Source organism: Topomyia yanbarensis, chromosome 2 (assembly GCF_030247195.1).
Source record: "Topomyia yanbarensis strain Yona2022 chromosome 2, ASM3024719v1, whole genome shotgun sequence".
NCBI classification, from domain to species: Eukaryota; Metazoa; Arthropoda; class Insecta; order Diptera; family Culicidae; genus Topomyia; species Topomyia yanbarensis.
Genome location: NC_080671.1, coordinates 111296944 through 111313219, shown reverse-complemented (window position 1 = coordinate 111313219; position 16276 = coordinate 111296944). Strand labels below are relative to the sequence as shown.

At 38.0% G+C, this 16276-nt stretch overlaps 1 protein-coding gene across 1 annotated transcript in view; it reads left to right on the top strand.

Annotated features, from left to right (window-relative positions):
- LOC131679174 (calphotin-like) overlaps positions 1 to 16276 on the top strand; it is a 429494-nt gene that overhangs the window by 53345 nt on the left and 359873 nt on the right. The window contains exon 2 of the mRNA XM_058959816.1: positions 13320 to 13335. The gene's annotated coding sequence lies outside the window, so the exon portion shown is untranslated. The remainder of the gene's footprint in view (positions 1 to 13319; positions 13336 to 16276) is intronic.

The window sequence follows — 16276 nt, the reverse complement described above, 5'->3', positions numbered from 1 at the left end:
GGGATATTGAGTGATCTTCCTCGGGTCCGAAGGGAGTCCAATAGTTGAGCTCTAACAAAAGAATAATCAGCGCATGTCCAGACAATATGTTCTATATCGTAACTACCGCCGCCACAAGCGCAGATACCGCTATTCGCGAGCCCAATACGTCGGAGATGAGCGTCTAACGTATAGTGATTGGACGTGAGCCGAGACATCACACGAATAAAATCCCGACCCACATTCATTCCTGTGAACCTAACCTACCACCGACCTAACTTCATTGCTCCAAGATGTCTGCCAACTTTCTAGTGTCCTCTGACGAGGGATATTGAAAAAGTCAGTGTAGCAGATTGGTCTTTCGTAGATGTCACCTTATAATGCGCCTCATCTAAAGAGTCCGCTTCTTCATTACCTGGAATGGAACAATGTGAGGGAACCCGAACTAAAGTAATCTTGTACGATCTTACAGACAAAGCACGCAGGCGCTCCCACATTTCCCCCAGATATGTGCTTTCTAGGTTTCATTGAATGGAGAGCTTCTATTGAGCTGAGGCTATCCGAGACAATAAAGCAATGATTGGTGGACATATTATCAATAAACCCAAGCAAGATCATTTTCTCGAACAACTTTCGGATAGAGAACAGCTTTGCAATCGGTCGATACGAGTTGTGGTCGGAGGCGGATTTTCCTGGTTTTTGAATGGCGATTACCTTCGCTTGCCTCCAGTCATGAGGGACAATGTTATCCTCAATAAAATTAAATAAATTCAACAAGCGTCTCTTGGAGAAAGATTCTTTAACAAGCTAAATTTGATTCTGTCTGGCCCTCGGGCTTTATTGTTACATGACAAGGGAGCAAGTGGGAACTCCATCATCGAAAACGGTGTTTCGTTCGCGTTATCTTGAGGGAACAGGGCGCGGTAGGTCTTCTGTGCCGGGGCGGAATCAGAACAAACCTTTTTGGCGAAATCGAATATCCAATGGTTTGAATATTCCACGCTCTCATTTATACTGTTTCGGTTTCGTAAGCACCAAGTCGTGCCCAAAAGAGTGTCCATCGATGTTTCTCTCGTTAACCCGTCAACGAACCGACGCCAGTAGCTATGTTTCTTGTCCTTCACCTAACTCTTCATTCGCGTTTCTAACATCGCGTACTGTCGATGGCTAGCGGGTAGCCCGTCGCACAGTGGCTGGAGGCTGACCAAACCTCAAAAATTTATTTCTGAAATATTGATATTTTATATTTTTTCTAAATGTCTCATATATTGAATGATGTATATTCAAAATTGTGATCATTGGATAAGAATACGATTTTTAACATGAGTTTAAACGTAGCAAAGTCCGGACTTTTTAATGATTTTCATTTCCGAAACCACCATTGCTCTGTTCACTTCAAATGCATGTTGCTCTTTTGATTTTGGTCCGATTTTAGCACAACTAGTTTCATTGTGTATAGGAGCGTAAGAACTTGGTTAGTGAATAAAATACATTTGGTAAATTTGCTTGGAACTATGACTAATATATGTTTAAGGTGGTCAGATAAAAAATACTTTTTTCACTAATGTGTTCTGTACAAATTTCGGAATCATTTCGGAACGGTCCCATAATATGCATTCTACGAGAAATAATTTCAACTTTTCGAATATCATGGTCTCGTTCTGCGCCTAGGTGCGTAAAAAGGTTTAAGGAGATTTTGAAGCTTTGTTGTTGATATGGAGGCGCATGGTGTTTTGTGTAAAATAGTTAGACAATCTACAGTAAACCAACACGTTATACAATGGATTTAAAGTAGTGTTCTTCAATTTTTATGATATTGCTGACATTGGTGAACAGTAACGGAAAATCTATCATGAAAACGGGATCATAGTTATAAGAAAGGTTCAATGACACTGTATGGAAAAATGCATTTATTATTTTACAACTTTTGACATCAAAAATGAGCTCAGCACTTCAAAATTAGCTTAAATTGTGATTTTCAGCCAAATTAGGTAACATTTGAGGTTGTGTCCGACTTTTGTTTGAAGACATACGTCCTCTTTCCGTTAGCTGCGACTTATGCTGAATGCAAGCGTTTGCAATCAAGTATCTTCACTGGCTGAAGCATGGGGTCTTTAAAACAGCCAGTCTCACGTGTCAGCAGGTCTCCGAAATTCAGGCTAGAATCGGAAACGACCCCGCTGACTTCAACCCTATTAGCTGGTATATACAGCCAGCAATATCGTTTGCCTGATTCAAATTATTTACCACCCCCCGAAGCTTATCAGGGCGAATTTTCGATGTTTCTGTCACGGCCGAATATCATTCCGTCAGGACTCGAGGAATCTGCAATAGATTAAAACACTTTTTTGTTTTTGGCCCGGTAGAAGCTCACGTGAGGCCCGGTGGCCGAGTATGTATAAACCTTGAGCCGGGCAGCCGATTTTGTTTCGACATCCATCTCACCTTGAGATGAACCACTGTCAGGGGAAGTCATTTTTGCACGGGCCTATTGCCCAGTGCAGACTGGTATTGGAGACAAGAATGACGATTAATATTATTGCGATGCCTAACTTGCGTATATAACGGAATCCTGACGGCTTACTAGAAAAAACACTGCTTCACTGCTCACTGACCGAATAACAGTAAACTCAGAAACAGAGACACAAAAGGAGGGAAAAAATGCTGCAACCTCGAAGAGGCGAAGAACGCGCAGCCAGCGTATTATCACTATTCTTTTTTACGTTTCACTGCACAGACTGGAAAGATAGACCGATCGGTCCGAGAGTCGCATAACGAGTGATTCCGAGACTGTGATAAATGTTCTACACTGACCGGTCAAACCTCGATGGATTCACCGGGTTCATATCAGATTACCTTAGTTTGTATCCCTATGCATTGTGCCCCATTCCGTGTAATGAAAAGTCGAATTTATTAGCTAAGATGTGCGCCTCAGAAGGTGGCGTCTACGACAGACCAATTTGCTTTCACGATTTTTTCAGTATTTCTCGACAGAGTGCACTCAAACGTTTGCAGCCCTTGGAGTAATGTGGAGCTTGGTCGCTGGCTACGTTCTATAATCAGGAAGGTGTCAACAAAACCATGGTTTAAAGGAATTGATGTGGGTCGGGATTTAATTCTTGCAATGTTCCGGCTTAGTTCCAACTACTCCACTCCCGGATTATGTCAAATCATTACACGTTGGATACGCATCTTCGACGGCTTGGACATGTGGAAATTGGAGTGCGCTTGTGGTGATGGGTATTACAACATCGAGCATGTTGTTTGGTCGTAGACCGAATATTGTAGCGCCAGGTCTCAGTGACTGTATTCCCTTGGGGCCCGAGTAAAATCATCTAACATTCCGGTTCGAAATGTAATGGCAAACCGCGATCTCCATATGCCCCCCATCTAACTCGTCTTAAAAACACTCAATATCAAAATTGTAGCCCCTCTTTATCTATTTTTTCGTTCTCAGAAATCTCTTGTACTGCCTTTGTGGGGCCGATTCGCAGTTCATCCTCATTGCTGTGCTTGTATTCTTCAAAATGAAAACCGAAAACGTTCTGAAGGTCTTACCTCAGGATTTCCGAAAAGGACCACTCGACGTCCCACTGGGTACTGTGTTAGCAATTCCAGGCTGTCATTAACGTCGTCGATTGTCAGTTTGCAATAAACTCAAGCTTGATCTTTTATCTGTCATTGTTGTCCACTCGCTCTCCCTTATGCCTGAGACTGCTGTTACTGTGATACTGGAATCAAACCCCCTGAAAAAGACCCTATCTTGCAGAAAAAAAAACAAATTTGAATTTGTTTCTTCTTTTTTGTTCCATTAAATTACATTTGTTCAAAAACAAAACCAATCTGTATTTCTAGTCAGAGCTGCAAATATTGGAATTCATTGAATGAAAACTCTTCATATTCATCCGCACTTGTCTTACACATTCTGTGCCGACTGATTCCAAGTGCTGTACAACCGATCCTGGACCGCCTGAAAAACATAAATACACTAAGGTTTTTTTTTACACGGGGGATACGTACCGTGTAAAAAAAACCGTGCAAAAAAAACCGCGTTAATTGCGAAATCCGTGTAAAAAAAACCGCGTTAATTGCGATATCCGTGTAAAAAAACCGCGTTAATTGCGAAATCCGTGTAAAAAAAACCGTGTTAATTCAGAAAACCGTGCAAAAAAAACCGCGTAATTCCGAAAATCGTGCAAAAAACCGCGTTACATTCAATGCAAAAGACTTTTTAGGAAAAGGGATGATTTCGGAGTTTTATCAAAAATGTTGTAAGTCCTTTTGAAGGCAAAAGACTCAGACGATTTTTGAACAGGTTTTTTTTGCACGGATTATGCAAGTAGCACGGTTTTTGCTTTTTCCAATTCCTTAGGTTTTTGGAAAAGTGGAAACGTCGGATCTTGAGGTTTCCTTTTGTCCCACACTTTAACAATATGGTTGTTTTCGGTACAGTGTTAACGAGTAGGCACCAAATATCGATGCCTGAGGCCATTTGGAATACCAAGATGACGACTTCCGGTCCAACAGAATTTTCAATAACCCAATCAGTATGCATATTTTCCGAGCGGGCCTAATGAGCGCATGATAGAGATCAATGTCTGAGGCCATTTTGAAATACAACATTGAGACTATCGGCTTAGCAATATTCTGTATAACTCACAACATGGAGTGTTTTGGAACTGGATTGACAAATATGCAGTTGCCAGAGGTCTGGCGTCATTGTAACACCCAAGATGGTTCTGATTATTTAGTATAAATATCCAGCGTAAAACAAAAAGATACATTTATTTTTGTATATTTTGCATTTATAAGATAAGAAAAATGTGCTCATGAATGGATTTACTCGAATTTGAGTTGGTTCGTCTGCTAGAGCTCATCGAGCGAATCTTCATGCGAGACTCAAAGTCGAATCAAAAAGCTGACATAATCAGGGGGAAATAATAAAATCAGGTCTTCGCTGTATTATTCGCGTCTGGTGTAAAGTGCTCAAACCGAAAGTTATTTTGTTTTACGATTTTGAAGGCAAGGGAACAATGCATCTTTTAGGTAATGTTAAGCTTTAAATTTGTACGTTTATTCTGTACGAAAAAAATATTTGCACGGCCTTATTCTGCGCGGCATGTGACGTGAGACGACGAAACTCACCTCACTTTACGTGACTTTTCTCACCCGATTCTGAGAGTCGACTCGGGTGAGGTGAGATTCCTCATTGCGGTTAAATGGGAGTCTCACGTCACCCGAAGTGACTCTTCAGAATTGGGTGAAGTCACGTAGAGTGAGGTGAGATTAGTCGTCTCACGTTACACGCCGCGCAGAATAGGGTCGGCAGCCACGCAGAGCCACACATACGAGCGTTCCAAGAGTAGACGTCCAACCATTTCCACGTCGAGGAGCGCCGCGGCTAACACGATGACTCTTGATAAAATTGTTTGACACAGGAAATTAAGTAAAATTTGTAAAGCTTAGACTTGTAGTTACTCGATGAACCCAAAAAAAAAGTTCGAGTTTAGGAAAATGGCTTCATGTAAACCGAAAAATCTCATATTTTTCTGTAAAATTCGTGCACTTTTCTTCAAAATAATAGAGAGAACAATTTTTTCATTCCGTTTTCTGTGGTTCACCGACAGGCTACACATATTGTGCATTTTCATAAAAAAAATCAAGTCAATTCTTTGATTAGTTTTTGAGTTATCGTGTTCACCAATTTGAAAAACGCGGTTTCGAAAAAACGCTATTAAATGATACTCCATATCAAATTGCATCACGGAAAAAATGACGTGGAAAACAATCCATTTGGTATTTTCTCTTAAAAATTTGGGTGGAAGTTTAAAGTGTATTGTTCACACTGTATTTTTATCGCTGTCAGTCTTAAGAAAATTGTTGCCGATAGATTGAAATCTGCGTGTGTCACAGCAAATACGCGCGAGGAATGCATGGCTATTTAAAACAAAAGAAGTTCAGCGTGGTCACCGAGATTGCGGGAGACGATTCTAGAGGCTCAATACTAACAATTAAGCGGATAAAAAAGAAGTCGATTTTTTTGCCCACTACACCAGAAGCCCCCTTAAGATGAATGAGATGTACACTAAAGCAGAGATGATGCTTATAGAGATGCGCGAAGACTGAAGCCAAAAGTTCCAATCGAACCCAAAACAACGGTTCCAAACTAGCAATGTAAACAAATATGGCGGATTTAGGAAGTAATGCGTGGGGAGTATCGAGATTGAAATGAAAAGAAATGCATGTCTGCATCCTGCATCATCGATACATTTTTTCTAGTGCAACGAAAAACATGTAGATAGGCTCAGTAACGTAAATCGATGCGTTTCCAAGTTACATGATTGAGTATTGTGGGAAATATTTCAAAAAAGGAATTCGCCAAGCATTCATTAAAACTACAAGTCACTCGCTGTTTACACAATATTCCTGGTTGCCAAAACTAGCAGACAAATAGTTTGTAAAACCGTGCAGCCAAATTTACTGTTTTTCTCGCCGCGTGTCTTTATATTTAAAACATCGTCTTGACACTAAAATAGAAGTCACCATCTTAGATGAAAACATGACTTCCGGAATTGACATCCGGTATCTATTCATTAACGCTATTACAAAAATTCTCACATTGTTGTGGTAATTGAAAATTTTACTAATCCGAAGTAGCCATCTTGATTTTCGAAATGGTCTCAGACATTGATGTTTGGCACCTACTCGTCAATCCCGTTCCAAAAATACTCATATTGATTGGGCTTTGGAGAATTCCACAGAACCGGAAGTCGCCATCTTGAATTTCAATATGGCACCAGACATCGATATCTAGCGTCTATTCGTCAATTCCATTCCAAAAATACCAAAAATGATTCGATTTTAGAGAATTCCAATGAACCTGAAGTCGCCATCTTGGTTTTCCAAATGGCCTCTGACACTGATCTCTATCATGCGCTCTATTAGGCCCGCTCTGAAAATATGCATGCTGATTGGGTTATAGAGAATTCCACTGAACCGGAAGTCGCCTTCTTGGTTTTTAAAATGGCCTTAAACATCGATATCTGACGGCCACTCATCAATCCCGTTCCAAAAATAGCCATATTGATGGGGTTTCAGAGAATTCCACTGAACCGGAAGTCGCCATCTTGGTTTTCTAAATGGCCTCAGACATGAACATTTGGCATCTACTCGTTAATGCTGTTCCAAAAGCAATCACTTCCACTTTTCCAAAAATCTTCGAAATTCTTTGCATTCAAAATGGAAAAGCAGAAACCGTGTAAATTTCAAAATCCGTGCAAAAAAAACTTGGTCAAAAACCGTCTAAGTCTTTTGCCTTCATAAGGATTTTTGCTAAAACCGTGTTAATTGCGAAATCCGCGCAAAAAAAAAAATTGATCAAAAATCGTCTAAGTTTTTTGCCTCCAAAAGGACTTAGAACATTTTTGCGAAACCCGTGCAAAAAAAATTGTTGAGAAATCGTCTAAGTCTCTTGCCTTTAAAAGGACTTAGAATATTTTTGCGAAAAACCGTGTTAATTGCGAAAACCGTGCAAAAAAAACCGTGCTAATTGCGAAAACCGTGTAAAAAAAGCCGTGTAAAAAAAACCGTGCAAAAAAAACCGTGTAAAAAAAACCTTAGTGTACTGAACTCGAAGCGCGACGAGTTGATGCGGGTGGATCCAGACCCTAACCTACCTTTTCGTTTTTCAGTGTTCTAACGCTACATCGTCCCGCTAAAGACACAATTTCACAGCTCCCAAGTTTCACCGTAAAATAAAAAAGAACGCAGTACTATTTCCATTCGTTCGACGGCAGAATGTTTATACGATTGCTGTTTTTTTATTCTATACGACGAAATCATTTTCCACTACTTTCCACCTTCTATTCCGGGCCGCGCCAGGGAACGCGCGCGCAACACGTCAGAGTGGCACCGAAAAAGGCGTATATTTATGTGTTATTACCGGGATGATTATACGGTATTGATGGCTTTGTTTATAGCTGCCCATTTTCGGGGTCGCCCCACGTAGCACATACGTTGCATGTCTGGTTGCCGAGAGTGATAGGTAGGAAGTCAACACCAAGATGCAGCAGCAGCGCCCAGCGGCCAGTATCGTTCTTCCTGCCGCGCTATGGAAGGTATATAGTAATGGTCGGGGTGCGGAAGGAGATGGGTTATCCACGACCGACACCAGACACGGGCGTATCGTGATAACATGCTGCTGGATTCAATATTCTCCAGTTGGTTTTAGATTGGAAGGATAAGTGAAGCAGAGCCCCGCATAAAGAAAGCGGCCTAGCGTGTGAACTGGTCGTGGAGAAGTAAGTCGTACGTACTACGATTTCTTCCTATCAAAGCTCGACAGAGGAACATGGTTACGATCAACCTTCGACTTACTTGTTGCTTATAATCATCGGGGAAGCAGGAGAAGTAGTGGTAGTTGATGGGGAACATTTAGGCGCCGTGATGGGGATGGGAGGTTCTCTTGCTGTTGTGGGTCACATTGATTAGTTTACTCATTCGCTACGAGGCATTAATTATTTGGCGCCTTGTCTAATATAATTCGACTGAATTTTTGAAGGATTGTCCATAAAGTTGGAGGCTTGTGCTTAGTACGATTATAAAGCCATATGTTATTTTACGTTTTAGTGAATATTTACATCTATATGTATAAATACATGGATGTATGTTTTCAGTACATCGGTTTCCAGAGAAGGCGTCAAAATGGAATTCGGGGACGGGCATAGCATAGTTGGTAAATCGTTTGCCTTGTACGCAGCTCACCTGGGTTCGAATCCCAACCCCGCACAAAGGGTTAGAGATGTTTCTAACCCGAAGAGGCGAAGGAATTCTTTTGAAATGTTTGATTCCCAATATACGACACAGTTCGTATCCAACTAGCGAAGACATTGTCATGAAAGTTGTGAGCCAGGCGGGAGCGGGGAAAAGATAAAGAGTGAGTCGTTAATTATTGTGACCACCGCCGCATACCACTCCTGTATGGTTTTGGAATAGTAGCATGACGCGCAATCAGCCCAAAAGACCAATTTTTGATGGCGTTGTCTCAAAAACGATAAAAAGCCATTTTGGAAGCACTTAGTTTTATAAATCTAACCGTTCATGGTGCCTTCGGTCACGAATGATTCACTATGTTTGCTATAAGTGCATATGACCTGTCAAATCAGGTACTTCGTAGTGAATTTCGTTACTTCTTTCTGTTTGAAATGGTTATCACAACAAACTTGTACTTACCCGTGCAACTGCTTAAAATCCGCTTTGGTGTAGGCCTTATCATCAATGACGCCCCACCGGTATTTTGTGTCCGCTAGTGTTCGTCCCGATTTGGGAAGCTCTGCACTTTTTACGTTTTCAGTCAGGATTGTTTCTTGGCCCTCTTGACGAAACTTAGTGATACATCAAGCTTTTTGACCAATTGCCACGTCGAAATAGTCGAATTCCGCTTTGAAATGAGCAATTGACGTTCTGTTGGTTTTCTACATGTTGTTCTCGATTTTCGTCCAGCTCCTGACTTGGTGTCTACTGTCATCGATTCCTGGAACATTTGGAGAAACTTTAAAATGGTGAAATGATGCATATGCATCAGTTTTCCGCAATACGACAACCCAAAATTTTGCATGTAGTTTTTTCGTGAACGTATTGCTAATTTTTTTCTCACTGGCAACTGCAAAACTTAGCGTATGTACTCAATACACTCCATGGAGAAGCTGTGCAAAATTTGGTTAATTTCGGTCAAGTATGAAAAAAGATACCCAAGTTTGAAAGAGTCGCAATAATTATCGGTGTACCCTTTACACAGTTAACACACCACGTGGAGTAAATGTGCCTGCACTATACACATTCGAACAAAGCACCGTCTTGGGATACGCCAATCTAAATCAATAGTTTTGTACCGGCAGCAAGGATTATATCGATCGAGATGACTTTGAGTGACTGTGATGAACTTTCTCTGCGGCGTATCTATACGGCTGTTGTGGATTTCAGGGACGTCAAAATTGGACCCCCTATTCGATACGTGGAGCGTTCGCTAAAGGATAAAATGCGTATCGACGAATACTTAGTTCATGCAATTCAGTTTTACCACATGATGAATATTGTACTGGTAGAATTCAAGGACGGACATGAACTGTTTGTTGTCCGTAACAGTATGAAACACTTTGTACAGTGTGGTATTCTGAACTAGCTTCAAGTGGTAAGAATGAGTTAAAAATATCCTATTCTTTCCTACGTGAGTACCCTGGAACCTAGCTCAGTCTAGCCTCGAAAAGTGACCGTCTTTGAAAACGAAATTTCTACACATCGTTGCACAGTGGTCCATAATGCATATGTAGCAGGAATTTTGCAATTTTACTAAAACTAAGCAACTTAACCTTATTAAGTCTTTGGGACAGTTTTCATATTTTGTGAGCCTTTTCATTTTGTTAAAGCAACAGTTAGGTTGGTTCTAATTTTACTATGATCATAGAATTAACTTTTTAATCATTAGCTAGTGAAGTTGCAGAACGACAATTTTTTGAAAAGTTTGCTGAAGATATGTAAGCTCTATCTTTCATACTTTTCATTTTACAACGAATTTAAAATCAGAGGTTAGGGTTTTTTTAAAAAAAATCTTTTATTCAAATAACTTTTGCTCTATTGAATTAAAAACTGAAGTTAGTCTTCAGACAACTTTAAGATTGTTTTAAGTTGAATAATTTGTTTCATGCCGCCACATTTCTAACCATTATCGTTTGAACATTATGATCACTTTTTCGCCAAAAATGGGCTTCTTTCGAATACCAATATCATTATTTGGAGCCAACAAAAGATAATTCTTTTTCGACTACACATAAGATCATTTATGTGTGAGCAAAACATGGCAAATATGATATTTTTTTTAAATTTCTCAAAATTGGTTTCAATAAATCTATTTTTGATATTATAAGTACTTAAATCTTTTGAATAATAGAAGCTAGTGTTTTAATGCATTAGAAGAAAATGTTTGTCTTCAAAAACTCTAAAAAAACATCTGAAGAATAAATAAAAAAAAAAATGAAAACTAAAAAAGTTTTATTAAAAATTTATTTTGCATGAATTGACTACCACGGATTGTTTAGACAACACAGTGGAGAATATAAAATGTATAGTTTCGCTTTAATAATAGAATTTTGCATTTTGTACGACTTTTCTATTATTTTAAATAGTGGGTGGGGTGGGGTTCCAAATCTATTAAAATTAGAAAATTTACTTTTTAATAGTTCAAGATAGAGTTTCTCTCTCTTACAGAAAATTGAAGAAAATCAAATTTAAAAAAAACTCGAAGATACTGAAACTATGTCTATGAGAAATTCAGAAAAAAAACATAATGGTGTTTCTTAAAATATAGCTTTGTTTTATATATATTTTTTGCAGTTTTGAATTTTCATTAAGATGACTTTAGAAATACTTTCAGATATATTGAAGGAGAACAATTTGTCTCAATATACCGAACCTCTAGCTTCTTTCGTTAAAATGTTATATGTACTTTTTACTGAAAATAATCTATTTTTAAGTTGCAAGATATAAAAAATAATATATATGCCATTTTTTGGTTATCTATGCTACAAAGCATGCTATGAGGGCACTTAACACTAAATACCGTTGCTGTCATATGAAATATGACAGCAACGGTATTTAGTGTTAAGTGCCCTCATCGAAGATATTGCTATTTGAAAAAGTTATATTTTTAATACAAAAGTTCTTATAACTTCGAAAAGAAAAAAATTGTAGTTGGTGTTTTAAAGTAAATTTTACGTTATAAGGTAATCTTCATGTTATTCAAAGGTTACTTTAGTGTAAAATAAAAATTACAAATATTATAGAAATAAACCCGTTTTTTTAAAGAACACCCTGAAGCTTACATTTGGATTTCTCGTGTAATGGAAAATATAGAAGATAGAGCTTCCGTGTCTTCAACAAATTTGTCTAAAATGTGTTGTTCTACAACTTCATCGAACATAGTTTAGCTCTATCTCGAATCATTTAAAAGTTTAATATTAAATCTTGGTAAAATTGGAACCACCCTAGCTTCTGTTTGAACGAAAAGAAGGGCCTTGCAAAGTACAACTTTTCTGAACATATTTTATTTTAAATAGAGTTTGGATATTCAAAAAAAATGCTAGCCAAAATACTGAACTTTAAGTAATACCATTGCACAATGGACCAGAATGTAAATTTAGTAGGAATTTTAACTTTTTGCTACAAGTAAATGACTTAGTCTTACCATATGTTCAGGAAAGTTGTTGTTCTTTGGAAGGCCCTCATTTGTCTCAATTTCGTAACGAAAAACTATATTTTTCCTTCTTTCAAGTTGAGTTCTACTCTACTTATCAATTTTATATTCATCAAATTTGAAATTAGACTATTTTACTTATGCCCTTCTTCATAATATGTACTTTATTCTTAAATAGTCCATGAATAGGTTTTTCTCTTAGGTATTTTTTTTTCACTCTAAAAGGAAAGAAAAAAATATACGTGAACCAATTTGCGCATGAGAGCACAACACTTTACTTAAATATCTTCGTTATGATTGTTTCGTGCTCCAAGTTGTGTAAATTGTTTGCATATATTCTGTCCAGGCATTGTAATTATCTCTCACTCACGCGAGAAGAAGCTTATTCGATGTCCAACTTTTCCGAGTTAAGGTGAGTCGCAAAATTCTCCATCTCCACAAATAGCGTGAGAATGATTTTCCGGATAAAATTTATTTGACTTTTTCCTTCTCACCGGAGAAGGTGATAAAATTTTAATTTCGTAGAAATCAGTTAAAACTTAAAAAAATACATTTAATTACAAAGAAAAGTGGCAAAGAAGTATGATAGACTTGTTTTTTCGTGTTTTGGAATAACGACAGAAAAGCAGCGAACGCAAAGAGTATACCGTGATAAACTCATTCTCCGGCTGTTTTATTTATCCGGAGAAATAACACGTTGTATTTATCCGGAGAAGTTGTGTGAGTGCCAATAACTTTTCGTGTGAAAATGTGAGTTTTTATTGTCGCAGTAGCAAACTATCCGGGCGCATTTACTCATATGAGCGATAAATGCAATGCCTGATTCTAACTGGCATCAATTTGGTGTTAAGTTGCATATATCGTCCAACTGGCAGAGCACGTTGATGTCAGTTACTGACGAGTGGAACACGAAACATTCAATTCCAACCTTTCTTTTTCCTGATAATAATTTTAGTTTCAAAACTTTAATGAAGAGATAATATTTCATGAACCGAAATCGATTAAATTATTTTCAATGAAATGACAGACTTTTGCCTTCTTTTTACTTACAATTTATTGTCGTGTCTAACTGATGTTTTTTCTCTCTTTACAGATTTGACAACTGGAAGGTAGCAAATTAATATTTTGAATAATGAAAAAATTTAATCTGCAAACCGGAACAGTCGACATCAAATACTTCTACTACTTGTCTGCCTTCTGCTAGTAATATGGTATAGTTGACAAATAATAATTCATTAGCGTGAAATTGTACATGGCTTTGTTGAGAAATCGATTGCTTTGTACGTACGTCATAAAGAGTTCGATTTTTTTCTCACCCAAAAAGAGGTGAATCACCCCTAGGTTCTATAATCTATAATCATAATATTAAACATTGAAAATCAAACGCAACTTATCGCACAATGGATTCGGTCCGGAAAATTCCTTAAATTTACCTTTACCTCATCAAATATTTAGATAAATCGGTTCAATAATAAAACTGCTACATATATAGCCTATCAAACCTGTAAGAAATGGAGGGACCGTTGTTAGTTGCAGTAAATATCGCCTTAATTGATTCAAATATATTAATTTAATTTCTCAGAAATTCGATGATGTACTCAAAAGCTTTTTTCACACCGCATTCATTCTAAAAACCTCGTAAAAGCACCGCAATCATTCTGGAATTCGGAAAACCATGCAAAATAGTCGCCCGCGATCTCGCCAAACACCAAAGCGAGCAGGTGATTAAGTGGACGTTGTAACACTTATACATTGATGAACACGCTCTCAAGCGCGAACATATAAACGCTCGTTCCAACGCGATCTTGAAACCTCCACGTTGTCACAACTGAACTGTACATTCAATATCCCAACCAGATTCATGGCCTGCTGCATTAGGCCTTAATCATTGGTTTGATGGGTGACAGTTCGCCCTCTGTAATTGTAGTGAGAAATTCGGACAGTGATCCCTTCCGAGAATCCATCTCTATAGCTTAACCAATCTCCAAACGAAAACTGAATTGTTCATGACATGTTCAAGGGTCTGTAGAAATTTGAAGAGATACTCCAGCATAGAAACCTAGTCTCGTTAAAAAGCGTTGTTATGCAAGGGGGAAGAAAAGTAATTAAACAGAATATTTTTGTCGGTAAAGGTTCTTTTAGAAATAGTACCGGTACTTTCAGTACTATAAAAAACTTTTTATAAAGTATATCTAATCTAGAGCTAGTTGTTATGTGTCTCAGATTCTCCAATCCAGCTTGACATTCAAAAGTGTTTGTAGACATGGTACTAAGGAGTGCCGTGCCATTTGCATGCGAAATATTGTGAAGAGTAAATTTGATAGTGTAACGACCTCAAGTACGGGAAAGGTAACGATTGTTTCGCTTTTAAAAAAATTGGAGAAAATGAGCGGAAAATATTGCATGTAGTTAAAAACTCTAATGTTACGAACTATTTCATCCCTGATCAAAATCTTCTAATATGAGGGCTCATTTCAACGGGTGGCATTACAATTCTAACGGTTATGTATAACACCTATCGTATCGAACGAACTATAACAGAAAATATGTTTTTTGAGAATGTTATGAGCGAAGTTTTGATTGGTTCACATTATTTGCTGTGTGCCGACAGAAGTAGTTCGTCATTCTGTTGTCGGTTTGCGGTTCAATCTTTGGCTAAAAGAAGCGTACTCCGATTTAGTACATAATTATTTTGGATTTATTATCCGCATAGTCTATGTGTTAAGCCAAAAGTGATACATAGTTCCACTTTTTTGTTAAACGTTGTTTTTGATAAATTCACGGGAAACAACTTTTAACACAGTCGATGCTAACATCTATGGTTTGGGAACTATGAAACCAGAGACGACGCGTGGTTCCACCGTCAACCTGTTATATATACTACAAAGACCCTTAAAACGTCACAATCATCTCAAATGCGATTCCATGAGACGTTTCTGTTCAGCTGATTTTTTCGTCGTCAATTTCACCCAACATCTAACGAATAGGACCAATGGAAAATGGTCGTTGACAGAAAACTGTTCGATGGAGCTGACTAAAACAAATTAGTTGTCAAAACCCACCAGTGAATTGTCCAATAAACGTCTTGTAGAAGGCTTAATTTACCGTAGAAAAAAAATATATAACATTGATAGATTGAAACATTTGTCAACCGGCTTAAAATCATACCTTAAATTTTATAGAAATTTGAATGTTTCACACGCAATTCATTTAATCCAGAAAACTTATTTTCTCCGCAAATTATCTTAGGAAACAGGCATTTAACATCCACGCGTTCATGATTAGAATAACTCTTGATTTGAGTTTGTGTGTTTTACACTTTCAGTAGACATATTTTTAGTATGTAAATGCAAAGAACAAACGATTGCTTTGACGCAAAAGTAGGCGGTTCATTATTATTGTTGAACTATTTGGCATACGCGCTTGTAACTAGTATGCCCCAAAGGCGCAAGGTTTGCACAAAGGTCTCATTTTGCACACAGTTCCAATGCCCATATGTACATTGCAGCAATGCACGCTGGTTCAATATTTGATTTGAACCGGCACGCTGGTTCAATATTTGATTTGAACCGGTGCAAAAGAGAATAGAAAGAGCCTCACCCATGACACTCACACTGCTATTCCAGCCGTCGCTCATGCAGCTGCTCCATCCATGCATGCGGTGAGAGTACGAGATGCGTGCATGTTTCTGGTTGAACCGTTCATAGGAAAATCAGATTTTTTTTTGAATTCTCTCTGGAGACGCTAGGTTGATTTATCGTTTAGAACTTCAAGGTTAATTATTTTCATTAAAAATAGTTTGCGTGCTACTGCTTGTAATGTTAACTCAAAATTGGTTTTGTGTCGACTGATTGTTCCTACCTGTTCAATGAATAGGTTGAACGTACCGACGCGTCGCCTCTGGAAACACGACGTCTGCTATAGTGAAATATTCTACTTGAAAATTGTATTCTTTAAACATTAGGAACAAAGATCCCAACGATTCTAATTAAAGTTATATTGAGGCGAAAGTCGTTTGTTTATGAAAGAAATTGCTATATCATTGCGTAA